General features: G+C 36.9%; 1 protein-coding gene across 1 annotated transcript in view; it reads right to left on the bottom strand.

Annotated features, from left to right (window-relative positions):
• Window positions 1-27,551, bottom strand: part of LOC117982898 (nephrin-like) — a 234,265-nt gene extending 206,714 nt beyond the window's left edge. Inside the window, exon 1 of the mRNA XM_034969334.2 lies at window positions 27,278-27,551. The gene's annotated coding sequence lies outside the window, so the exon portion shown is untranslated. The remainder of the gene's footprint in view (window positions 1-27,277) is intronic.
• Window positions 27,552-27,825: the final 274 nt, after the last annotated feature.

Raw genomic sequence — 27,825 nt, 5'->3', positions numbered from 1 at the left:
AGTTGCCCAAATGCCTTGTAAGCTTCAACAGAATACGGTCGCTATCCCTTTTAGAGCTAAATGGATGGAGTGCTACTCAAAATAGGGCCCATCTATCATTACAGTGGGGTTGGGAGAGTAGATTATGTGATTAACTGGTACGAGCAAGTGGATAGTTTTCAGTGGATTCTGTAAATTAGTTAACACTTAGTACATAGAGAGTGTAGTTATAAGAATGGAAAAAAATATGACAAAAGTACTTTTATTCGCCTTTAAAAGTAAATATTTTATTAAACGAAGGGACCACCACGACCGCTACTTCCTAACACACAAACTGTCAATACGTTAAATTTATTCGTTAGAAGTTTATCTGGAACTAGCTTATGCTCGCGACTTTGTCCGCGTGGACTGCACAAATTTCAAACCCCTGTTTGATTCCCTTAGGGGTTGAATAGTCAAAAATCCTTTCTTAGCGGATGTCTACGTCATAATAGCTATCTGCATGCCAAAGAACAAAGGCAAAGTTCATACAAAATTTTATCGTAAATGCGTCTATGTAGGAAAAAATATTAATACCACAGGGGTTCCATTACTTAAAGATAATAACCAAGATTTTTAATTTCAGGATTCTTCCAAAAAAAGATATTAATATTTTTATATTTTGAGATTATGACAGTAGGAAAGTAACGTAGTGGTTAAAATATACTCTTTCGTTGGTAGCATATGCAAGATTGATAGTAAAAACACTTAAGAGTCGTGTTCGTTTCGCTCGCTATAAAGAACAAACTTTCTCAACTACAAATATTTGGTAAATAGCGATACTTGGTAAAATTAATACCCTTTCCTATAATAAAATACACCCAATTCCAAATAGTTTGTTGAACCGCGTTCCTGACATAATAAGCTTTCCGAAGCTCTTAAGTTCTAACAAAGAGCGAAGAGACAGCCACAAAACTTGTACCGACAAAATATTTTGGGACGGTTGATTTGATAAAGCTTAAGGCAGTGGTCCGACCGCTGCGTCGGCGAGAATACGACTAACTATCGGCGATTTTCTCTCTCAAGAAACGCACAATAAATGTACATTCCGTGTAAACGAAAGAGATGCATATATCAAAAGTTGCTCTCTGACTGTTCACACTGCCGGCGACGACTCGCTGTACTAGTTTTGTCACCGAGCGACGAGCTTCAAGCATAAACTCACTCAGCGATATTCGTTCAGCGATGCTCGTTCGCTTGATCACGTGTAACGCGGGGCGCAGGTTTGCGCAGGACTAAGTGACCGCGGGCGAATGGCGCGAGTAATCGCTCGTCGCACTTACACACTCGCTTATAGCCCGGCGACAAAACTATCGAAACTACACACTAGCTTGCCGCTGATCGCCAACTCGTTTAAGTTTCTAGTTCTACTCGTTTCTCGTTCATCGTCGGCGGTCGGACCACTGCCTAAAGCTTAAATAATGCGGAGCTATTTTGATATAAATTGCAAAGATACGTCCACTACCTCAGGCTTACTAGTGAGTTGCACGAACTTTCTTCTTTAAAATTAAGGCTCTGGACGACAGGGAACTTTCCACTCAGAAAATTGTAGAACTTACAACTTTCTAGATGCCGAAGTGCCAAATTATATATTGTACTTTCTATTTATAGTAATTATAGTCCGTACAAAATGACTCCTCACGCACCATTTTGACATGACAGTTGACCCATAGAGGGTCAACTGTCATGACAAAAGTACGGTTGACCTTTAAAATAAGGACTACTTTTGACAAGAAATTTAACACAAAGTTAAAATGGCGCGTGAAAAGTTAAATTTTACGCGTTGTAAATTATAAATTGTTTCCATTGATAGCATATATTATAACTTAAATTGTCGAGATTTTAAGTGGACAAGTTGACAAAATATTCCCTATTTTAAGGGAATATTGTTGTTCATAGAGGACAATTATTAATTTTGGTCATGTCTTATTAATTACCAACTGACTAGCTCCCAACTTCATACACATGGAATTTGTCTTTTTAAAAGTCACTGTTTTTCCGTAACACTAAAACTAGAACACGATATAAAAACAAAATCCTGTAAAACAACTGAGCAATCCTTGTTGTTCCTTGTGGGAGTTCTATGTGTGTATAAATGTCTAGTAAGTTCATGTGTTAACCTCCCCCTCACACCATTACACAGTATTGTTCACAAGTTCACAAGTTTGAAACTGGAAGTGTCGCGGCGGACGTGGCCTCGTGTCAAACTCACCCTAATTTCCCCGATCACATCCGTCGCCGAGTGACTTCTGATCTAACTTGTGCCACTACAGCTGTGTACTTAGCTGAGTTAGCACCTTGCTTCGATAGCAAAACTTTTCTCCGTGACAATTTTGTCTTATTAAATTACCAACTAACTAGCTCCCAACTTCGTATATACACATGGAATTCGTCTTTTTAAAGTTTTCTGTTTTTTTTAGTAACATTTAGATATCTTTCGGTATGAAAATTAGATCATAAAGACAATCCTGTGAATGACTGAGGAATCCGTAGTTGTTCCATGTGTTTGTTGGACGGCAGTAGTGTCTTTCTGTGAGCAAGTGCTCGCATTAAAGGAGGCGGCTGAACGAGAAAGAGAGCTGGATCCCAACGCTCATCCCATACGCCGTAAACGCCAAGGGCAAAGGAGGCGCCGATATGCTCACTACCTCGGGCCGTAAACCCGAGGAGGAAGGCAGGGGCATCCTGTAGAGAAGCCCTGTGAGGTATCTGTACCGCTGAGACGGCATAGTAGTATGCAAACTGCGTTCCTGTGCCACCTCATCATGGCGCTGACGGGTCCGCTGGGTTTTAGTGGGTATTCTGGGTTACAGAGTCCCACAAACCTCCCCGGAAGAGACGTGGTTCAGCTGCGTTTCTTCCGGGGAGGATGCGTAAAAGCATTCCCCAGCGAAAAAAAAAAAAAAAAAAAAGTTGTTCCATGTGTATAGTTGTGTAGTAAGTTCATGTGTTAACCTCCCCCTCACACCATTACACAGTATTGTTCACAAGTTCACAAGTTTGAAACTGGAAGTGTCGCGGCGGACGTGGCCTCGTGTCAAACTCACCCTAATTTCCCCGATCACATCCGTCGCCGAGTGACTTCTGATCTAACTTGTGCCACTACAGCTGTGTACTTAGCTGAGTTAGCACCTTGCTTCGATAGCAAAACTTTTCTCTGTGACAATTTTTGCTGCTCCCAACTTCGTATATACACATGGAATTTGTCTTTTTAAAGTTTTCTCTTTTTTAGTAACATTTAGATATCTTTCGGTATGAAAATTAGATCATAAAGACAATCCTGTGAATGACTGAGGAATCCGTAGTTGTTCCATGTGTTTGTTGGACGGCAGTAGTGTCTTTCTGTGAGCAAGTGCTCGCATTAAAGGAGGCGGCTGAACGAGAAAGAGAGCTGGATCCCAACGCTCATCCCATACGCCGTAAACGCCAAGGGCAAAGGAGGCGCCGATATGCTCACTACCTCGGGCCGTAAACCCGAGGAGGAAGGCAGGGGCATCCTGTAGAGAAGCCCTGTGAGGTATCTGTACCGCTGAGACGGCATAGTAGTATGCAAACTGCGTTCCTGTGCCACCTCATCATGGCGCTGACGGGTCCGCTGGGTTTTAGTGGGTATTCTGGGTTACAGAGTCCCACATACCTCCCCGGAAGAGACGTGGTTCAGCTGCGTTTCTTCCGGGGAGGATGCGTAAAAGCATTTCCCAGCGAAAAAAAAAAAAAAAAAAAAGTTGTTCCATGTGTATAGTTGTGTAGTAAGTTCATGTGTTAACCTCCCCCTCACACCATTACACAGTATTGTTCACAAGTTCACAAGTTTGAAACTGGAAGTGTCGCGGCGGACGTGGCCTCGTGTCAAACTCACCCTAATTTCCCCGATCACATCCGTCGCCGAGTGACTTCTGATCTAACTTGTGCCACTACAGCTGTGTACTTAGCTGAGTTAGCACCTTGCTTCGATAGCAAAACTTTTCTCTGTGACAATTTTTGCTGCTCCCAACTTCGTATATACACATGGAATTTGTCTTTTTAAAGTTTTCTCTTTTTTAGTAACATTTAGATATCTTTCGGTATGAAAATTAGATCATAAAGACAATCCTGTAAATGACTGAGGAATCCATAGTTGTTCCATGTGTATAGTTGTGTAGTAAGTTCATGTGTTAACCTCCCCCTCCCACCATTACACAGTATTGTTCACAAGTTCACAAGTTTGAAACTGGAAGTGTCGCGGCGGACGTGGCCTCGTGTCAAACTCGCCCTAATTTCCCCGAAAGAATTTTTTGAATACAAGGAATAAAATACTATACAATTTATACTTATGTAGTAATAATAATAGTAATCTTAAGGTAATTTAATTAGAGTTGACTTGATGTGATTATATTATATTGACTATTTTTTAATTTTATTATTTCTTGGTTAATATATTACAGGTAGATAATTATTATGTGACATGTGATATTATATTATATTATGTGATATGTGACTGTTGAACATTATAATTCTAAAAAAAAAAGTTAAAAAAAATAGCTTATTAATAATAGATAATAAGAAAATAAATTTTGCATGCCCACTGTATGGCGGATTGTAGCTGTAAATAAACCACTGTAACACCATCATTGTACCTGCAATCGTGCAAATAAATGATTTGATTTGATTTGATTTGATTTGATTTGATCATATCCGTCGCCGAGTGACTTCTGATCTAACTTGTGCAAGTGTAGCACTTTGCGTCGAAACTTTTCTGCGTGACAATTTTGTCTTACCAACTGGCTAGCTCCTGACTTCATAGACATGGAATTTGTCTTTTTAAAATTTTCTGTTCATTGGAATTAAAATCCAGGATGCAAAATACCATTTTGCATCCTGGATTAATGGTTCGACTTGAAGGTACCCATATTATAATTGGAAGGGAAAACTGATGCTGGAAGGGAGTTGTAAATCATAGCAGTTCAGATTAGAAATGAGGAGGCAAATCGCTTCGTACGTATCCGTGGAATTTCGACTACGTTACGTACGTAGTCGAAATGAGTATTATAAAAGCGAAAGTGGAGTCATGGAAGTATAGGTTTTCACCATAAAAAGCTAAATTAGAAATAGGTAGGTAGTAATTTTCAGTAAAAAAAAATCGTTATGTGTAGAGCATGCAATATAATTATCATAAAGCAATATTGCCTATTCCATAACATAGATTAGGTACTCTCGAGTATTAAACAGTAGGTGCTCAATTATATTCCTGCTGACATAAGAATTAAATTACCAGCCAGCCAAGGTTTCCACTGAAGGTCGAAACAGCCATTGGGGTACACCATTCGCAGAGCGTGTTATGTTAATTAATATGTACCACGAAATACTTGACCTTGTACGGACAACGTTTTTCTACTTGTATCCGAAACTAGATAATGCCCGCGACTTCGTCCGCGTGGATTTAGGTTTTTAAAAATACCTTTAGGAACTCTTTGATTTTCCGCGATAAAAAGTAGCCTCCTTCCCCGGGATATAAGCTAACTCTGTATCAAATTTCATCAAAATCGGTTGAACGGTTGGGCCGTTAAAAGCTAGCAGACAGACAGACACACTTTCGCATTTATAATATTAGTATGGATTTAAAGTACTTTGTAATGTAAGTATCGAGAATTATTAACGGGCCAAGCAATTAATAATTTTTTATGCGTAGGTACACTATAAAAACCTACTAGTTTTTTTTGTTTAAGAAACTCATTAGGTGCTTTTGTTTTATTCTTACTACTTTAAAAGTGCCGTTACTTAACGACCGCTATATAGCGTCAAATGACGTTATTGAAACGTTTTCGGCGTCAAAAACGCTTACGCTAGCAGTCACATAGTAGCCTCTATGTGGCAGCATCGTTATTCGAAACAAGAAACTAGATCTCGATTTTGCCAAAAGTGTTACTTTCTTGTTCGAAAGAGAAAATCATATTTTGACACAATTCATTCTGTTGTTCCTTTTTTTCGTCCGTTAATGGGTAATATTTTAGTCAGACAAAGAGATATCGAAGTGAAAAATGACAATAATACCCACAATTGTCTGAGCAACGACTACAAGGTTTTAAAAAGGTGATGATAAATTATTGTAAAAGCTTTTTTTTGTACTCCGTTTCAGAAGGATACTGTATTTGGGACATAGCCGGCCTAGATTCCTGTAGCACTAAAGCCTTTTTTACCTTTTGTGTTTGGTGGAAACTTGGACAATGAACACCTACGCTTCTGTAATAATAACATAACCAATATTTAGCTAAAGCATTCTTAAAGAGATTTTTTTTTAATTTGGCTGTGCGCCCATCGAATATCTATCAGTAATAGTATAAGTACGTGAATCTGGTGCCAGGGTGGTGGACTATGGCCAAAACCTTTTCATTCTGACAGGAGACCCTTGCTCAGTAGTGTGCCGGGGTTGATCATGGTTATGATGAAAGCTACAAAATAATTGCACATACATCTATCTCTAGACTAAGTTAAACATAAAATGGTTAGCGTATGGCTTGAAAAAGTTTGCAAAGATAAGGTAATTTCGATAAATAATCTCATTAGGATCTTTAAGGGAAACTCGGCACGACCCGTACACAATTAATGGCCAAATACCAACATCACCGTATCAAGCTCAAACATATTATTTTTGTTATCAATGGTCATATTCCACCCTTCACCCTTAAATATACACCCTTGTATGTAAAATTAATGCGAAACGAATAAAAGCTTCCAATGTACTCATAATGAAATGCCTATTTAAAATAATAAAATATTTCATAGATGAAAATCGTCCCTATATTTTACATAATAAAGCCGAAAATATGGCGCATGCACATCTTATCAAATTAATAATGAAAAATAATAGGGCATTTGCGGACGGTGATTGGTGCAGGCCAAAAAGTGCTTTGTTGTTTTGTAAATAAAAGCTGTTGTTGCGTATAGCTAAAATGAATAGTATATCATTTTCAGTAGAGGCCACAGTTTCGAGTACAGAGCAGTTAAGATTGTACGATAAGGTTTTAATATGAGCCGGAAGTACCAGGGCTGGCTCGAACGGTATGCAAAGTACTTTTGTATACTCTCGACAACGGTCATCGATTTTGATTTTCGAAACGCCATAATGTTAGAGTGAAATGGACCTACATAGCGTTGTAATAAGGTTCTATTTCGTCTATAATTCTACAGCCAGAGCTCAAAGCGGAAATTATGCGAAATAAAAATCGGTAGTACTGAATGGACTACTTTAATACAATAAGGATTTAGATCCATTTTACTCTGACATTGTTTATAATTTCGATACTCGAAATCTCTAAACTTTGTCGAGTCATACAAAGTACTAAGGGAACAGGCCACGGAAGGAATAAGCGCAATTTGTTTGGCTTTTAAATAAAACCTTTTTTTTCGTCATTACGCGCTCGGTAAAAAGCTAAATCGAGGCTACCATTTTCACGGTGATAATGGTCTGATTGTATACCTACCTTATCTTGTTACGTTATCTATATCCAGGGGCTTATTTCTGTCAGTCGAACATTTGTTTAAAGGTTAAATGTTAAAACTCATGCACGATCATCAGAGTTAACATTATATTATAACTAGCAGATGCCCGCGACTTTGTCCGCGTAAAATTTCTGGTTTCTCATGAGATCTGAAATTTTCCCAAGCAAATTAAGCTTTTGGTTCATTGTATTTCTCTTTTATATATTTAGATTAAGTTATTAGTGATGGTGCGATTAAGATTGTAAAAATGTTACTAAGTAGGTATGGATATACTTAGTGTATAAAACGGGTACATACCACGATTACTTTTACAACAAAAAAAAAAACGTGGTATGTACCCGTTTTATACATTAAAATATGTCGGAAAACAACGAAATAAGCTTAAAATCATTAGGTATGGGTATTTTGGTCGTATATATTTGCTTCTAAACATTATATTCTTCGTCTTTTAGTGCCCTCTCTAATTAAAAGTTGACAATAATTAAAGCTAGTAATTGAACTTAATCTGTGTCCTAACTAAACCAGAGTAAGCTATCCAAACAGTGATATTTGATGACACTGGCAAAGAGCTCGGTGGCTATCATTCAGTGTTAGACACTGAGTTAGAGAATCAGTAGGTATTCCAGACCAGAGATAATTTAGAAATTATTAACTATCTTCTCTCTTCTCTTTTAGGCCGGCAACGCATCGGCGGCTCCTCTGGTGCTGCAAATGTTCATGGGCGGCGGTAATCACTTAACATCAGGTGACCCGCCTGCTCGTTTCCTCTGCTGAAAATCGAACCCAGGACCTTCCATTTATAATACCACAGCACCCACCACTGCGCTAAGAAGGTATGTAGCCAATTTTATGTGGAATTCACCTAAACATATGAGTTTCGCATTAAACCCTGCAAAATATTCATGGCCTACTCCAGCGGGCCGGGCGACGGTTCCCGAAAGTCATTTTTCATTTCCAAATTACATTCGTACACCCAGGCGGATAATACACTCGCTGTGACGTGTTGTTTGCGTTGCGTAACGCGTACCTACTGTTCTAATAAAGATTACAGTTAATGCTTTTTGTTCGCTTTTCTAGTCTTTTTAGGGTTCCGCACCGAAGGGTGCCAACGGGGCCCTATTACTAAGACTCCGCTGTCCGTCCGTCTATCAATTTGTATCAATATGTCTGTCAATTTTCACGAAATACAGCCCATCTCGTGAAAATTTGAAACCTTACCTACTTATCTAAATACTACTGGACGGATCGGGCTGAAATTGGGCACGCAGATAGCTATTATTATGACGTAGGCATTCGCTAAGAAAGGATTTTTGAAAATTCAACCCCTAAGGGGATCAAACAGGTGCTTAAAATTTGTGTAATCCACGCGGACGAAGTCGCGAGCATAAGCTAGTCTGAAATAAGGCTCATTAACCGACTTCCAAAAAGGAGGTGGTTCTCAATTTTTTTTTAAATGTATGTTAGGTACACCGATTTGTTTAAATGTATGTTAACGTACACCGGTTTCTGGACCGATTTGCAAAATTTTTTACGAAACAAAATTCGGAATGAAATAATAACACACTTTAAATAACCATAACAGCCAATTTAATATTCTAGTAATTGCACCCGTTATATTTTAGATGCGGTCATTCAATTTGTCCGGTGCACGTTAGTATAAAGCCACAATCCACAACGCTCTGTTGACATACCACACAGCATTTTAAAGTTATTGCCATCCATTTTAGAACATTTTACATTATTATAGACGAGTAGCAACCGCCTGGGGTGGCCTGGGATCGCGTGGGAATGTCGAAAAATCTGACTTTATTTCTTTTTAACATTAAAAATAGGCCAAGTACGGGTCGGACTTGCACACAAAGGGTTCCGTACCATTATACAAGAAAATTTTTTTTTTCAAATTTTCATGGCAGGCAACCATTTTTGAATTTTTAGTAGCTTTTGAAATCAAGCCGTTTTTGAGATAGAAACAGATCAATTTAGGCCATGAAACCGAAATTAATATTAATAAGCATATCAAATCGAAATGTTTAATGTACCTAAATTGTTTCTTAAACAATAAATACCTAGTGTGCTCTAAAAGCCCTTTTTTAACGTTGGTAAATGCGTTTACGAATTCCTCCCGGGAACGGGGAGGGTATGCGGGACTCGCCGGCCGAGGGACGACCGGAATACCACTAAAACCCAACGGCGCTCCTGCACTTCGCCTGGCGACTGTGTCACGGGAACACTTGCGCAGTGATCCGCCATCCAGCCAGCGACGTCCGCCGAGGAGTCCCCTCCACCGAAGCCTGGTCTGATTGACAAAATTCGGACCCAAATTTGACCCTTCTTAACCTTTTATTATCATCTTTGGTTTGAGGCTATAACAAAGATTTACATATTATATTTGAGATTTTCAAGTAAAACCGTTATTTTCTGCCGCGTACTGTATCTATTTTTGGCCCGACCCAGGAATCAAACCCATAACCTCGTCATCTACAGTGGTACATGCTAGGCACAAACTAGATAAACGATGCAAACAGCTTACTCACACCCTCTGACAACTTTTTTGTTACTGCTTTGTTTCAAGCATTAGCAATTGGGTATTTTCCTACTTTTGAATTTGATAAATATTATTACTTTATTATAAACTAGGATAAAAATAATGAAGTACGCTGAAAAAAATATTAAAATCCAACAAAGATTTACAAAGTTACAGGCATTTTAATTTTCGAGTGGGAGGGTCTTCTATCCTTTTCTCGCAAAACGAAAATTTGTATGAAACCGCACGAAGCTACTATGGCATTAGTAGGTGTGACGTCAAACTGCTGTATCGCTATCTCTGTCTAATCAGAAATATTTAAATGCTTATAACTTTTTTGTTATTTGATCGATTTAATTAGTTTTTTTCAGTTTACGTCATTACTTTTATAACAAACACAATAAAGTTTACAATAAAGTAATAAAAAAATTGGAGTCAAATACCCAATTACTACTAATTTTTTTGGTCTTGAAATGTGGTCCGTGTGAATAGACACTAACCTGCGCCCCGGCCGTCAACAACTAAGCCAACACGGGCCCGACAAAGCCTTTCAGCTTATCTACTTTAAGCCCTAACTCAGTTATTCGACATGACTTAAATCTTATGGCTTTACAAAACCACCAGATTAACTTTCACCGGGAGCAGCTGACGTAATCTCGGTTGTGTTGTTATAATAATTAAATCTCTCAGCGTTAAACAACTTGGACTCTGGACTTTGTACCTTGAGCAAAGGTGCATTATAATAAAGTTCATCTAAATATATAAAAGGAAAAAGGTGACTGACTGACTGACTGGCTGACTTATCTATCAACGCACAGCTCAAACTACTGGGCGGATAGGGCTGAAATTTGACATGCAGATAGCTATTATGACGTAGGCATATACGTCGCCTGTGTAATGGGGAGTGCTCTGAAGAGCTTTTTGACCTCATTTCACCCTCTTGTTTCTACAACCGCACCGCGCGCCACCGTAAGGAATTTCACCCTCACCATCTGGGTATCTGGTGCACTTCGACCGTCCGCTGCGCCAGATCCTTCTTTCCACGCACGTGCAAACTGTGGAACCAACTCCCATCGGTGGTGTTCCCACTAGAATATAACATGGGGTTATTCAAGGGGCGGACCAACAAATTCCTAAAAGGCCGGCAACGCATCGGCGGCTCCTCTGGTGCTGCAAATGTTCATAGGCGGCGGTAATCACTTAACATCAGGTGACCCGCCTGCTCGTTTGCTCGCTATATCTATTAAAAAAAAAAAGGCATCCGCTCAGAAAGGATTTTTGAAAATTCAACCCCTAAGAGGATGAAAAAGGGGTTTGAAATTTGTGTAGTGTATGCGGACGAAGTCGCGAGCATAATATGCTAGTTACGAAATAAAAAGGTAGAGATTTGAATATCAACAGAGCCTCAATAGCTCAACCGGTATAGGAGTGGACTGAAAACCGAAAGGTCGACGGTTTAAATCCCGCCCGTTGCACTATTGTCGTACCTTCTCCTAGCACAAGCCTGACGCTTAATTGGAGAGGAAAGGGGAATATTAATCATTTAATTTGACTAATATTCTTTAAAAAAAAAAAAAAATGAAAATGACCCAAACTATGAATAACTAATTGCCAATGTCTAAACGGATTACTGTTTACTAACCTAAATACTAGGCTATTAAGCCTTAAGGTTAGGACTTCGACCTTATTTGAGGGTCCGGGGTTTGATGCCGGGCACGCATTTTTGACTATTCAGAAACATGTGCCTTTTAGGCAACATCACAGTTGTTTTAACGGTGAAGGAAAATATCGTGAGGAAACCTGCGTACATGAACGTTCTTCATTACGTTTTCAAAGATATTGTGTGAAGTCTGCCAATTCACACTAAACCAGCATGGTGGCCCACCAGCAACCGTCATTCTGAGAACTCAACCTTCCTGATTGTGCTATCTTATACCGGGTGTTACCAGAACGCCAGCAAACACATTTTACCACTTTGGAAGTGTCTCTCGCGCAAACTATTCAGTTTAGAAAAAAATGATATTAGAAACCTCAATATCATTTTTGAAGACCTGTCCATAGACACCCCACACGTATAGGTTTGATGAAAAAAAAATTGAGTTTCAGGTAAGTTTCGGGAACCCCTAAAGTTTTTTTTTCTTCTATTTTTGTGTGAAAATCGAATACATCTACTTACCAAGTTTCAAAAGCACCTATAGCTATTATAGTTTCGGAAAAAAGTGGCTGTGACATACGGACGGACAGACAGACAGACAGACATGACGAATCTATAAGGGTTCCGTTTTTTTGCCATTCGGCTACGGAACCCTATAAAACTATGCGTGTGTCGAATAAGTTATGTAGTTACAAGTTCATCTCTTGTATAAAATTGAAGAAGAAATAACAACGCAGAAAGCTTTGCCACAAAACTTTTTCTTCACACGCCCGACCTTCATAAACGGTTAAACGTAAACTATAACTTTCAACATTAATCAACTGCCTAAAGTATTAAAGGATCCGCAACAAACTTTGCAATAACCGGGACCAGCTTAACGTGTAAGACCCGCAGGTGGTAGGGGCCCATATAATGATAATATATTATTATATTTACAAGGCAATTGGGGCCTCGTTTATCAATTGCTTTAAGCTGTTAATAGCATTTTCATGTACATATATGTGTGTTACGGATTCTCGCAATATCCTTTGTAGATTGATTAATAAACAGATCGATAGATAAACAGATAAAACGTGTCTTTAAGAAAATACCTATATACGAGTACTAGTTTCTGCTCGCGGCTTCGCCCGCGTGGTCTACAGGAAACAAATGGCTTTTTTTTTCAGAAACAAACATTATAACATCAGGACGCGCACCCTGAACAGCACCGAATAACACATATAACCTTCCAGCCCCCGTTTCATCCCTTTAGGGGGGGATTTCCGTTTCTTAGCTGACACCTAACCTCAAGAAAAAAACCTACTTTCCAAATTTCAAGTTAATAATATCAATAATTAAAACTTTCCCATACAAATTTCATCCCCTAATTTACCACCCTTATGGGCGAATTTTCCAAAAATCTTGAAACGCGTATTTCTTCATTTGTGACCGAAAACCCAAATTACCAATTTTCGTGCAAATAACTTGAAAAATGACGGACTTTCATACAAACTTCCATCCCCCATTTAACCCACTTAGAGGTGGAATTTCGAAAAATCCTTTCTTAGTGGATACCTACTCTTTTCAAAGAATAGACCCTCCAAATTTCATGTCTTTAGGACCAGCGGTTTAGACTGTGCGTTAATATATGTCAGTCAGTCAGTCAGTCAGTCAGGACTTTGAATTTTATATATATAGATATCAGTTTTTCATAGCATCTGTGATATATTGAAGGTTAGAAGTATAAATAATATCATTGGATTCGACTGCCTAGTATTTTCTACTAGATGATGCCCACGACTTCGTCTGCGTGGATTTAGATTTTTTTAAATCCCGTGGGAACTCTTAGGTTTTTCGGGATGAAAAGTAGCCTATGTCCTTCCCCGGGATGCAAGCTATCTCAGTACCAAATTTCATCAAAATCGGTTGAACGGATGGGCCGTGAAAAACTAGCAGACAGACAGACTTTTGCATTTATAATATTAGTATAATAGATTTAAAGTTTTTCAGTCATAAATACTATAGAATAATAATCACAAATACTTGACAATGCTTCACCTTCGTATTGATTAGTTTTTATTCAACGTAGCGTATAATAATAAATCGCTCCGTTTAAAATAGATGAAGGGTCGTTTTTCACAAAATCCTTTTTGTTCTAACCACCACGAAACTAAGCTGGAAAAATTTGTTGGAAATATTTTACGGCGAAGCGTTCTCGCCGTACAATACCGGCAATTCGTGCGTACAAAAACTAAACCAAATACCAAATCGGTGCATGTGTTTCCTTCTATTTCTATACAAAAAGGACAAAAAAAATTATTTAAATGCTCCATATTGTAATTTCAGTTTTTATTGGTATCCAAATAGACTATAGTTACGCAATCAGGTTATGGAACGTATACAAGTCATTGATTTTTCTTTTTTTAATTCAGGTACAAGTTAGCCCTTTACTGCGATCTCACCTGATGGTAAGTGATGATGCAGTCAAAGATGGAAGCGGGCTAACCTGGAAGAGGTATGGCAATTTTTTAATAAAACCACACTCCTTTGGTTTCTACACGGCATCGTACCGGATCGCTAAATTGCTCTGTGTCACGTAGGGTGGTAACTAGCCACGGCCGAAGCCTTCCTTCCACCAGACAAAATTTTTACATATACTACCTACAATATCCGAACCCCCTCTGTGTAATCAGTACCCTTATTATAAATGCGAAAGTGTGTTTGTTTGTTGGTTTGTTGGTTTGTCCTTCAATCACGTCGCAACGGTGCAAAGGATTGACGTGATTTTTTGTATAGGTACTATAGATAAAGACCTGGAGAATGGCATAGGTTTCTTTTATCCCGGAAAATCACAGAGATTTTTAAAAAACCTAATTCCACGCGGACGAAGTCGCGGGCTTCAGCTAGTAATATATAAATTGGATAAGAATGAGACATATGCCCGACTCTATATGAGGTTCGGGAATACCACATTTTTGTTGGGAAAATTTGAGTCGCCTATACTAAAGCAGCTAAACAGTGCAATACTGGTTGCTCACAATGGCACCGATTTTCATGTCTTTCTCTAAACTAAATTTAGACTATTTGCATCTTTCTCTTTTTAATATTGATAAAAAGGGACGGAACATGACTTTTACAATTAAAGGCTCTAAATTTGCACGCACGCTATAAATGTAAACGATACGCTCGCGACTGGCAGCTAAAGTCACGAGGTTTAACAGCTCTAAATACAATTTAAAACTGTCAAACTGTATCTGTCCTTTTCTAAATGCATTAGTAAAAAGAGGATACGAATACTCTATTTAGGTGTGCACAGAATCAGTACCAAATGTGTGGCTTGTCTAAAAATCAATTGGTCAACAAAAAAAAGTTGTTCTACTTACAGGGCTATTTACAAAAAAACACGCCTAGTTCTGTCTACCTATCATTTAGAACCAATTAATTGTTGTACGACTTCTTTCTAGGCGGTATTTTTCGAGTCGATATATTTGATGTTGTTGTTGACACAACTTAATCATTTACTATTCTAGCGAAGTTATTTTCCAAATAATGGTGATCGCACACCGACACCTAAGAGTCACAAAACAATATAAAAATCCGGTCCAGTGAAAATCAGACTCGCGCCCTGAGGGTTCCGTACTACAATCGCTTTTTATCGACATCTTGCACGATAATTCAAATTAACTATTATGCCTTAAATATAAATAAAAATCTGTTTTAGGATTTACAAGTAAAGCCCTTTCATATGATACCCCACTTGGTACTCGTATAGTAACCCTACTTTGAAAATTAAAAAGACAGACAGACAGACAACAAAGTGATCCTATAAGGGTTCCGTTTTTCCTTTTGAGGTATGGAACCCTAAAAATGTTAAGTATGAATTTTAATGAAATGCTGATGATATCAACCACGGAACAGAAAAAACTTTTCTGTTCCGTGATATCAACGCATCACCTGAAATTTTAATAAATGAAATTACGGGCACTGGCTCTTGCGCAACTTACAAAGTCATTTTCAGTCAATTTTATGCTTACTGATGGTCAAAATAAATTTTAATTTGTGAGATGATATAGTGGTTATAATTAATACGTACTTAAAACTAAAGCTACGAGGGTTCCAAACGCGCCCAGGTCTGAGAAGAGCCCACAACAAACTCAGGGGCCAACGGGATCCTAATATTAAGCCTCCCCTATCCGTCCATCCGTCTGTCTGTCAACAGGCTGTATCTCATGGTGCGTAAACAACGCACCAGCATTTGCCGCTACACTTATTTAAATGAGGATATAATGAGGCCATCGCAAGTCACGGACTAAAGGTTTTCTCTACAACAAAAACCCACTGAGAAAGTTCTAACAGAAATCCTACCCGAGCGAAGCCGGGGCTGTTCACAGGGTTTTAGAAATGTAGAGCACGGAAATCGATGTAATTACTTCTGTCGCCATATTACATTATGCCGACTTAGATAATAATAATTATTATGAACAATATCAGCTGTTGGTTCAAAATAAATTACAAAGAAATAATGAAAACATTAATAACTATAGTACGCGACAGGTTCAAATAGCAATCGGGTAGGGACCCCGCACTAAATCAATGCGGGCGAGCACGGGTGACATGCGGGTATCCGGGGCGATTGCCATCTCTTTACCTTGTTTTCCGTGTCTTTATTTTCAAAATAATTTATTTTAGGTGGTATTTAATGTAGTTATTTTTTCTCAAGCCTAAAATCAATCTCTTTCACAAATCCAAATCTTTGACTAATTTATTTTGTCCTTAACCAGTTTTTTTTGGTCAATTATTATAAAACGGGAACAAAACCATACAGGCACTAATGTCGATATTTTGAAAATCAACTCGATGTTGCTAACAACATCGAGTTGATTTTCAAAATATCGACAAACAATATCGCCAGTAAAATAAGTTCGCCGTTCCAAATATTGTCCAGCAAAAACATTTCACCGTCAAAAACTCCGTACCAATTTTTCAGCTTAGTTGCGTGGCCGTGGTAAACAAAGGGATTTCGTGAAAAACGACCTTTCATCTGTTTAAAACCGAACCATTTATTATTACGCTATATTTTATAGAAACGCCTGCTTTGGATATTGTAAAGCGGTTAATGGCTTATAATTTAACAATTTTTTCGGGAAAAAACACCAATCATTTATTTATACACAACGGGATTGGGTGGCTATTATTTATTAAATGACATACTTAGTTGATAGAACAGAAACTTGTCACGTCGTACTCATACACTGAGGGTTCCGTAGCTTGGAAAAATATGTGTAATAATTTTTTTCCTTAAATTATCTCCAACTGCAAATGTAAGTTTGTAATCACGAAAACAACTAAGTGACATAACTACAAAATAAGGATTTTCGGATATTTTCGATTGCTATGAAACTATGCTTCTTGCTTTTTATGATTCTAGATCAACATGACGTATCCTACAGGTTTTGAATTATTTTTGAGTGTCAAAATATATATTTTAGTTATGTTGACTTAGAGGTTAGAGGCTTGATGTAGGACTGAGGAAGGGTGTTGAAAAATAGACAAACAGACACACAGACAGACAGACAGACGGACAACGAAGTGATCCTATGATCTTTTTTCTTTTTGAAGTACGGCACTTTAAAATGTTATAAGTAGATACTCTTCAAGTTATGCATAATATAAAATGTGTAAGTCAATTCTCAGCAAAGGTATATCAATCGATATCCGCCATAATAGAAAAAAAAAGTTTTATTGTAATAACATACTCGGAAGTTCCATGGATAGAGGCTAATGTGAGAAAACCTTGAAGACATAAGGAAAAAAAAACTATTTTCTCAAAGTTATATTTTTTCACAAAATGAAATAAGTATTAAAAAAATTCACTATCGTATATAAAATTATGTTCCAAGGATTTCTTTCAAATAATCTTTTCACTTAAAAGACTTAGACTATTTCACTTAAAATGGTAAAATAAATTATTTTTATTATAAAATAACTTCTACAAGTAGATCGTACGGTCAGTTTGCGTGTTGTAAGATTGTGAACACGCACTTTGTTTCAAGGGTAAAATCTGTAATTCTTTGATTCAATTATGCTCCGTCTCGACGTTAATATAGATGTCATTATTGCGTAATCTCTTTTGATTGTTATATTAGTTAAAAAGTTGCAACGAGGCTATTGTTTTCAAGGTCTTAAAATTAATGAGTGATTAACCCATAATAAAATATTTGCTAATTTTCTAAAATTGATAATAACAAAATATTATTCATAACTTAGTTTAAAACTAGCAGATGATTTTCAAAGCGTTTTATATTTTGAATTGCGATATGGCGTACTCGTAATAATATAGTACGAACTATGACTTTTATGCCGTCTCATGTTATCTGAAAGTGCCTGTCTGTCTGTTTTCCAGCTTTTCACAGCCCATTCTTTTAAGCAATTTTGGTGGGTACTGAGAATTTTTAACAGAAAAATCCAATACCTAACTATTTATTGACCCGACCCGAGAAATGAACCCAGGACCTCGTCATCTGCAGTTCATGCTAACCACTAGACTAGGTAACTAGGCAGTTATCTAAATAATTATTTCTTAACCGAATGAAGCAACGAGCAAAAGCCGTTATAAAATAAAAGTAAATGAGCAGTTTGCTGGCTGCCGGCCTTGGCACCAACATAATGGAAATGAAAAAGAAAACTCTTAATTCACCTTATGCTAATGAGAACTCCGCTTTTCTTTGTAAATAATTTTCGGTAGTGCAAAATACAAAAGTATTAAAAGCACAGAAGACAATAGCGCACTGGAGTTGTTAATCTGGCAAAGTAATGCACTATTGATGCCCCTCAGCTCTTCTCTCATTTTAGCTAGATAACTAACAATTATTATGCATTGTAAGGTCTATGTTGTATTCGAGGGGATCCAGCAACGTACGATGCTGGAGACCGTATTAGCTTTTAAGGTGAAGGAAAACATCGTGAGGAAACCTGCATGCCTGAGAGTTTTCCATACCTAATATTCTCAAAGGTACGTCTGCCAATCAGCACTTGGCCAGCATGTAGACTATGTCCAAATCCTTCTCATTTTGAGAGGAGACCCGTGCTCAGTAGTGAGCTGGCGATGGGTTGTTGATGATGATGTAGTCTATTTTACTATTAAGAAGGTATGCTTGTTTGTTAGTTTGCCCTTCAATCATGCCACAAACGAACAACGGATATACCTACCTAGTTAAAGCCCTGAAAGCTTCTTTTCATCCCGGGAAATCATAGAATTCCCGTAGCATTTTTAAAACCTTAATTCACGCAGATGATTTTGCAAGTATTAGCTATTATGTAGTATAATATTTTTTTCAAAAAAAGTATGGTAGTTGCATTCAAAAGTTTTACGTCCATCTGCACAAAAATAGACCATGATTGCTCGTATCACCATTAGTGGATATAAAAGGCTAACCCATTCGGACTAAACACAAACATTCAACAAAAATAGAGAGGTAATAAAATAAAGAGGAGCACGCGTGCTACGGATACAAATACATTATTCAATACGAACACGTACCTACTCGTATTTGTTATAATTACATATCCGTTTTGAATTACACAACCAATTACGGCATCGTCTGAAACCCTTTACTGGTTTGTTTTGGAACATCATCATGTATCAGTAAGTTACCCTTATTATATAAATGCGAAAGTGTGTTTGTTTGTTGCTTTGTCCGCAACGGTGCAACGGATTGACGTGATTTTTTGCATAAAGACCTGGAGAGTGACATAGGCATAGACATTTTATCCCGGAAAATCGAAGAGTTCTCACGGGATTTTTCATCAGCTAGTATTTAGATAAATGTTAGAGGGTCTAGTGTAACTTTTCAAGTAACGTTAGACCTGTGCTTAATTGCGTGTGCCATGTGGTGATGGCAGATCTGAATACAGTAAATTGTCACCACCCCTCCTCTTTCCACGGGTGTCGGAATTTTGCAATGTTTCCGCTTGGAGCGCTGGCTGTAGAAGTGTAGACAAACTTGAGCTTTAAAACAAGGCATTTAAGATCCAGTTTACTGTAACGCGGAAGTATTTCGACTCTCGAATTCGGTTTGGTTTGGTGAGACGTAAAATCTTGTACTACGGGTACTGAGGTTTATCTACACTAATATTATAAAGAGGAAAACTTTGTTTGTTTGTTTGTTTGTTTGTACTGAATAGGCTCAAAAACTACTGGACCGATTTTAAAAATTCTTTCACCATTCGAAAGCTACATTATCCACGAGTAACATAGGCTATATTTTATTTTGGAAAAAAATAGGGTTCCGTAAGATATTTGGGTTTTTCGGACACAAGGTGTAAAAAATCAACCAGAAAAGTTACTTATTTTGCGTACGCTGCCTAAACTATAAAAGATAGAACCATAAAATGTTCTAATTAATTGTAGATCTTATAAATATCTACAAAAAAGTCCGCGACACACTATACCCATCTATGTCGAGTGAGGCACAGCAACCATTTTTTTATTTAAAAATCTTGAATTTTTTTTGGACTACATTTAAACGCGTTTATTTTACTCATGCTATTAATCCTTATCAAAATAAATGATTTCATCACTAAGAACAGTTTATGGAGATAATATTTGGTCTTTGAATGATTAAAATTGGACGTTTGGTTTTGAAGTTATGGCGAAATTAAAATATTACGATTTCTGCTGCACGGCCCGTTGTCTACACTAATATTATAAAGAGGAAAACTTTGTTTGTTTGTTTGTTTGTTTGTACTGAATAGGCTCAAAAACTACTGGACCGATTTTAAAAATTCTTTCACCATTCGAAAGCTACATTATCCACGAGTAACATAGGCTATATTTTATTTTGGAAAAAAATAGGGTTCCGTAAGATATTTGGGTTTTTCGGACACAAGGTGTAAAAAATCAACCAGAAAAGTTACTTATTTTGCGTACGCTGCCTAAACTATAAAAGATAGAACCATAAAATGTTCTAATTAATTGTAGATCTTATAAATATCTACAAAAAAGTCCGCGACACACTATACCCATCTATGTCGAGTGAGGCACAGCAACCATTTTTTTATTTAAAAATCTTGATTTTTTTTTGGACTACATTTAAACGCGTTTATTTTACTCATGCTATTAATCCTTATCAAAATAAATGATTTCATCACTAAGAACAGTTTATGGAGATAATATTTGGTCTTTGAATGATTAAAATTGGACGTTTGGTTTTGAAGTTATGGCGAAATTAAAATATTACGATTTCTGCTGCACGGCCCGTTGTCTACACTAATATTATAAAGAGGAAAACTTTGTTTGTTTGTTTGTTTGTTTGTTTGTTTGTTTGTTTGTTTGTACTGAATAGGCTCAAAAACTACTGGACCGATTTTAAAAATTCTTTCACCATTCGAAAGCTACATTATCCACGAGTAACATAGGCTATATTTTATTTTGGAAAAAAATAGGGTTCCGTAAGATATTTGGGTTTTTCGGACACAAGGTGTAAAAAATCAACCAGAAAAGTTACTTATTTTGCGTACGCTGCCTAAACTATAAAAGATAGAACCATAAAATGTTCTAATTAATTGTAGATCTTATAAATATCTACAAAAAAGTCCGCGACACACTATACCCATCTATGTCGAGTGAGGCACAGCAACCATTTTTTTATTTAAAAATCTTGAATTTTTTTTGGACTACATTTAAACGCGTTTATTTTACTCATGCTATTAATCCTTATCAAAATAAATGATTTCATCACTAAGAACAGTTTATGGAGATAATATTTGGTCTTTGAATGATTAAAATTGGACGTTTGGTTTTGAAGTTATGGCGAAATTAAAATATTACGATTTCTGCTGCACGGCCCGTTGTATTATTATTATATAAAGAGGTAATGTCGTTAAGTTTGTTTGTAGGGGGTAATCTTTAGAACTACTGAACCGATTTTAAAAATTCTTTCACCAGTAGAAAGCTACATTATTCCTGAGTGACATAGGCTATACGGGATCTTTAAAAACCTAAATCTACGCGGGCGAAGCCGCGGGGATCAGCTAGTATTATATAAAGAGGTAATGTCGTTAAGTTTGTTTGTAGGGGGTAATCTTTAGAACTACTGAACCGATTTTAAAAACTCTTTCACCAGTAGAAAGCTACATTATTCCTGAGTGACATAGGCTATACGGGATCTTTAAAAACCTAAATCTACGCGGGCGAAGCCGCGGGGATCAGCTAGTATATTATATAAAGAGGTAATGTCGTTAAGTTTGTTTGTAGGGGGTAATCTTTAGAACTACTGAACCGATTTTAAAAATTCTTTCACCAGTAGAAAGCTACATTATTCCTGAGTGACATAGGCTATACGGGATCTTTAAAAACCTAAATCTACGCGGGCGAAGCCGCGGGGATCAGCTAGTATTATATAAAGAGGTAATGTCGTTAAGTTTGTTTGTAGGGGGTAATCTTTAGAACTACTGAACCGATTTTAAAAATTCTTTCACCAGTAGAAAGCTACATTATTCCTGAGTGACATAGGCTATACGGGATCTTTAAAAACCTAAATCTACGCGGGCGAAGCCGCGGGGATCAGCTAGTATATAACAAAATTATTTAACAGTTTACACAATTTTACTACCAAGTTATTTATGGTATTACTGTACATAAAATTTTCTATTAGGTACTATGTAATATGTTACCCTGAACATGCACGGCTATTATGCATGCAATTAAATTTACCCGCAACTGTGATGGCATGCGAAATTATAACAATAATATTAAGTTATTAGTCTGTCTGTCTGTCAAGAAACCTACAGGGTAGTTCCCGTTGACCTAGAATCATGAATTTGGCAGGTAGGTAAGTAAGCTGTCTTGTAGCAGACATTTGGGGAGAAATCAGAAATCCGTGAATTTAGGGTTAGATCACACAAAAAAAATTAAATTGTGGTCATGAACTAATAATTAGTATTTTCAACTTTCGGAGTAAGTGAATATATCAAGTGGGGTATCATATGAAAGGTCTTCACCTGTACATTCTAAAACAGATTTTTATTTATTTTTATGCATGATAGTTTTTGAATTGTCGTGCAAAATGTCGAAAAAATACGACTGTAGTACGGAACCCTCATTGCGCGAGCCTGACTCGCACTTGGCCGGTTTTTTTATTAACATTGAACGTCACGCTGTACGGATGTGAATAACGACGTCACAATCCCTAAACAACATTTTTTTTTTTCACTTTTCCAACATAAAATTAAATAGAGTAATTTCTGCGGAAAAATATTTTTTATAAATGTTAATAAATTAAAAATATTTGTCGTTTATACTTAGTGACGTCATTAATCGCTTTTGGTACAGCGTGACGTTAATATTTAATTATTTTAAAAATAAATAAAACTCATGTTTTTTTTAAAATTATTCTCTTTAATAATGAATTCCAGCCCCATAAACTGCAGCTATACAAAAAACCCTGTCATTTTGTTGTTCATGTCAAGACCCTATTCTTTAGTTAACACAGCTCTTAGTCTGAGTGGCCAATGTGGCAAATTTTGTTATACACAATCTCTAAACTAAACTTTGTGACAGGTCTAACATTAGTGCTATCATTTTCCGCAATATAGATTAAAAATCTTCACAAATAGATAGCTAAGTTAAATATTAAAGCTACTTAAGTGTTTAGTTTAGAAAATTAGATGAAAAACAAGTCACAACACAAACATATTCGTTCAGGTACGTTTTAAATTAAATAGCAAGAAAAATAAGAAAATTCAAATTCTACACCAAAACATACACGGAAATTCCTAGAATTCACACCACATTTCGCATGAACGTTTACGCAAAACGTGAACTGAGAAAAAGGTTCTGCTACCGTTTCACACGTTCCATAATAAGTTCCTAGAAAATATGTAAAACATGAGGAATTGTGTCGTAACTGTATGAATCAGATCAAAAACGTGTAGCTACGTTCTTGGGAAAATGAATTAGGTAAGGTATATAATTACCTACCTAAGAAGTTTTGTATACAGGATGAAACCAAAATGTATACAGGATGTAACCAGAATGCTAGCAACTTAGCGTTATTGTTATACTACCTAAACACAATCCGATAGGTACAATAACCATTTGCCTCATTTTGTAGATTTAGTAATTTAGTATTTTTCAACCCCGCAATGTATAGCGTGCAAAGCTCAGGTCAAATGCCCCGCCTACGACTTGGCATTGACTCCGAATGGCCTACTTACGCAACGTTCATTGACTTCTAGCGTCAGTTAGATGTTTTATTTGCAATATATCGTGAACTTTTACAATATATATTCGCGTTTTTTTTTTGTATCATAATATCAGTAATCATCAGTAGTATCACCTGTCTTCGTTTTTGGTAGCGTTCAGGTTACTCCTTGTATAGGTACCAACGCTTTCTCGCGAATTTCCCCTCGACAAAGCGTGGCAAAAGATGCAGAAAAGCGTAGTCATACTTAAGTATATATACTTGGAAAGCTGGACTAAGGTATATATACTACTTGGTGTGTAGAAGAGATAAGTACTTGCGCCACCTCCTTACACCAGTCACGCTCTAGCCACTTCTATGTTTTAGTTTTATTTAGAAAATATAATGTATCAATTATTATTATTTTGTTTTAAATACATATTATAACCAAAATAATCACTTATGATCCCCATTGGCCATTCAATTAAGCGTTAAGCTTGATGTTCGAATTATAAAAGTTTTTTTTTTTCCCACCATAAAGCACCATTAAAAATGGTAGCTTTATTGCTACTACCATCTAGCCTATGGGCTAATAAGAAATATTATTCTAGCTTAAACTTCTACTTATGATTAATTTTTAAATCTAATTTACAGTCCAATAACTGTCCTTAGTTTATTCTAACACGTACTAAATTATAAAAGTGTCAAAATTCTAAATTATCCATACCATTTTTGAAACAATTTGTTTTTGGATCAAAATATCTCAAATTTAACAAAAAGACTGTCGATTAGATTTATAATGAGTGTGTTACAAATGTATGAACAAATTCCAGTGAAGTCTTTACTCTGGTAGAAAATTACAAGTTCTCACGAAGCTCCATTGAAAATCAAATATTTAAGGATGACTTGGAAGCACCGACAGTCAAAGGAATCGAGGACTCTTTGATATTGAGTGAACGTCTCTCAAAGAATGTGGTTACAATATACTCTTCTTTAAATAGTTTGTTGTTTATTTCCATTGAAATAGAGAATTGTAAATACACGTGCGAAAACCTGTTACTGATCAAGACACAAGACCTTAAAAAAACCAAAAGGTTTAACCTATGGAATTAAAAGAATATGAGAACAAAAATGGTGGTTTATTTTATGACGTACGCAATCACTAACAAATAAAAAAATAACTTTTAAAAGAGCAGAGTTATGCTAAATTGAGCAGATCTGTGCCAATAAATTCCCAAATTAAAATAAGTAGGACCACTCAAATAAAACGGGTATATTTTGGTACGGTTAAGAAAGCTCAGAGTCACTCAGCGGGCGATGGAGAGAGCTATGCTTGGAGTTTCTCTACGTAATCAAATCAGAAATGAGGAGATCCGTAGGAGAATTAGAGTAACCGACGTAGCTCAACGGATTGCGAAGCTGAATGGGCAAAGGGCAGGGCACATAGTTCGTAAAATCGATAGACGTTGGGGTTCCATGGCGCTGGAATGGTGACCTCGCACCGGAAGACGCAGTGTTGGAAGACCTCCCACTAGGTGGACGGACGACATCAGACGAGTGGCAGGGAGTCGTTGGATTCAGGCGGCGCAAGACCGTGGCGTGTGGAAGTTCCTACAAGAGACCTATGTCCAGCAGTGGACGTCTATCGGTTGATGATGATGATGATGATGATCATGATGATTTTCGTACGAAATCCTTAACATAGGCGAAACCTCGACGTGGACGAAGTAACTAATTTTCAATCACCAGTTTTCAATCAATGTAAAAATGTTGATAATTGAAATCTTTTTCCCTCCTCCACAAAATTGACCGCCTAAAACAATTGACAAGTTAATTACTTTTTAAATTGCCAATAGGAAAGTGTTTGCTCTCAATCACAGAATTGTTTCATCGGGTCAGTACTCATCATTCTATTTCAGTAAAAAAGAAATTTATTTTTAAATGCGAGGACCTTATGTTTTACGTGGAGTATACTTCTAATTAATGGGTCTAGCAGGATAAGCAAGGATATATGGCCCCTGTGAAATATACATTTGAATATTGCTACGTACCTGTGATTTCATTTTTTCTATAGTTCAGGAGAAAAATCACTTGATGATGATAATGATGACGACAAGATTGTTTTAACAACACCCTAATTTATACAGCAGTATGGTTTTTTCATTCGACGAAAAATGCTTGTTACTATTATACTCAACTACCATTTCACATAAGGTAAATTGGTAACAGACATCCGCTAAGAAAGGGTTTTTGAAAATTCAAGGGTATTCAATAAGGGGGTAAATTTGTGTAATCCATGCGGACGAAGTTGCAAGTTTAAGCTAGTTTTTGACAGATAATTACGTTGCTAGATAACCTATCAACAAATTAAAGATTTTTGATTTCCCTTCAACTTGGAAAAGGCATCATACACATAATATTTCTTATCTGTTTCTATATATATACGCACCATTGAATCCGAAAGTTCAATCCTTTTTCGAAAGAGCTTTTCCGTAGAGGCTTAGTCTAAAGTGTACTAACATTCCAAATCCGAGCCAATTTTGGAATATAAATTGACCCAGTTGGGAAAAAAATCTAGGACCTTGCAACAATAAAACCGCATGTTGGATTCATCAGGCAGATTACAAGAACGTGGTTTCCTTTTTATACGTATAGATACTCTATTTACTACTGTTATCATCATGATCAACCCATCGCTGGCTCACTACAAAATTCAAAATTCAAATAATTTATTCAAAATAGGTAATAAATTACCCTTTTTGATTGTCAGTTGTTAGATTTGTAAGATATAGGTAGTGGTGACAATTATTACGCAAACTTAAAACTAAAGCCACGAAGGTACCGAACGCGCCCAGGTCTGAGAAGAGCCCACAACAAACTCAGCATACAGCAATACATAGCACGGGTCTCCTCTCAGTATGAGAAGGGTTTGGCTATAGTCCACCACGCTGGCCAAGTGCGGATTGATACACCTTTAAAAACATTATGGAGCCTGAGGGCATTTTTCTTCACCGTTAAAGCGAGTGACATTTAATTTCTTAAAACGCACATAACTCCAATAAGTTAGAGGTGCGTGCCCGGAATCGAACCCCTACCTCCCGGATAGGAGGTGGACGTTCTAACTATCTAGGCTATCACTACTGCAATAACAATTATCAACTCTGCTATTGGTAGGTATTTGCATTCCCGGGTATCTGGTATTTTAATTAAGTTTGACCTAATAAAACATTTATCGCTCATTTTCGTATCAATTTCAATACAGAACATAGTTATAATTAAATTGTTATTTAAAAGCCTAAGTAGCTGAAAATAAATTAATAAAAAGTATAAACAGCTTAGTAGCAAATTATTGTTTTCACATTTATATCAAATGTAGTATCCAAAAGTGCACCTTAACTAAGTAATATTTACCACACTCATAACAAATCTAAAAATAAGTACCTTTCAAGGAAAGTTTCGAAATCCACAAGTCCATTAGTTCGTCACTTAACTCACTTAATATACAAGTTATAACTACCATAAACTTACTTAAACTTACGAAAACTTCGTAACTGTACAATTCACTCACTCTAATATTAAAAGTTGAGTATGACGCACACAAAGTTGGCAAAGTTACCAAGTCCGAAGCTTGACCATAATCATTTCGCTGACAGATGACGCGCGCGTGTCCAGCGGGAAAACTGGCCAAAACTGGTCAGAATATGTCCAGACCTGACGGCGTTTGGCCAATTACTGAACTTCTCACGCAAGCTTTTCCTAAAACCGCGAATGCGCATGCGCGAACCCGATTGACACTAGCTTATACGTTGCCGCTACAAGCGAATATTCATAAGTAAGTTTTTAGTTTTGTTTTGACGAATGTTCCTCTTGGGTGCCGCTCTCCGAGTGAGTTACCCTGAGTTGTTCAAGGGGAAAATAACTTCTATATCGAATATTTTTGTCATAATATGATTTTATTTTTATTTTTTTCACTTTATTTCGTCTGCAAG

This window comes from Maniola hyperantus, chromosome 6 (genome assembly GCF_902806685.2).
Source record: "Maniola hyperantus chromosome 6, iAphHyp1.2, whole genome shotgun sequence".
NCBI classification, from domain to species: Eukaryota; Metazoa; Arthropoda; class Insecta; order Lepidoptera; family Nymphalidae; genus Maniola; species Maniola hyperantus.
The sequence above is the reverse complement of the archived record's forward strand: the minus strand, read 5'-3'. Positions and strand labels throughout refer to the sequence as shown.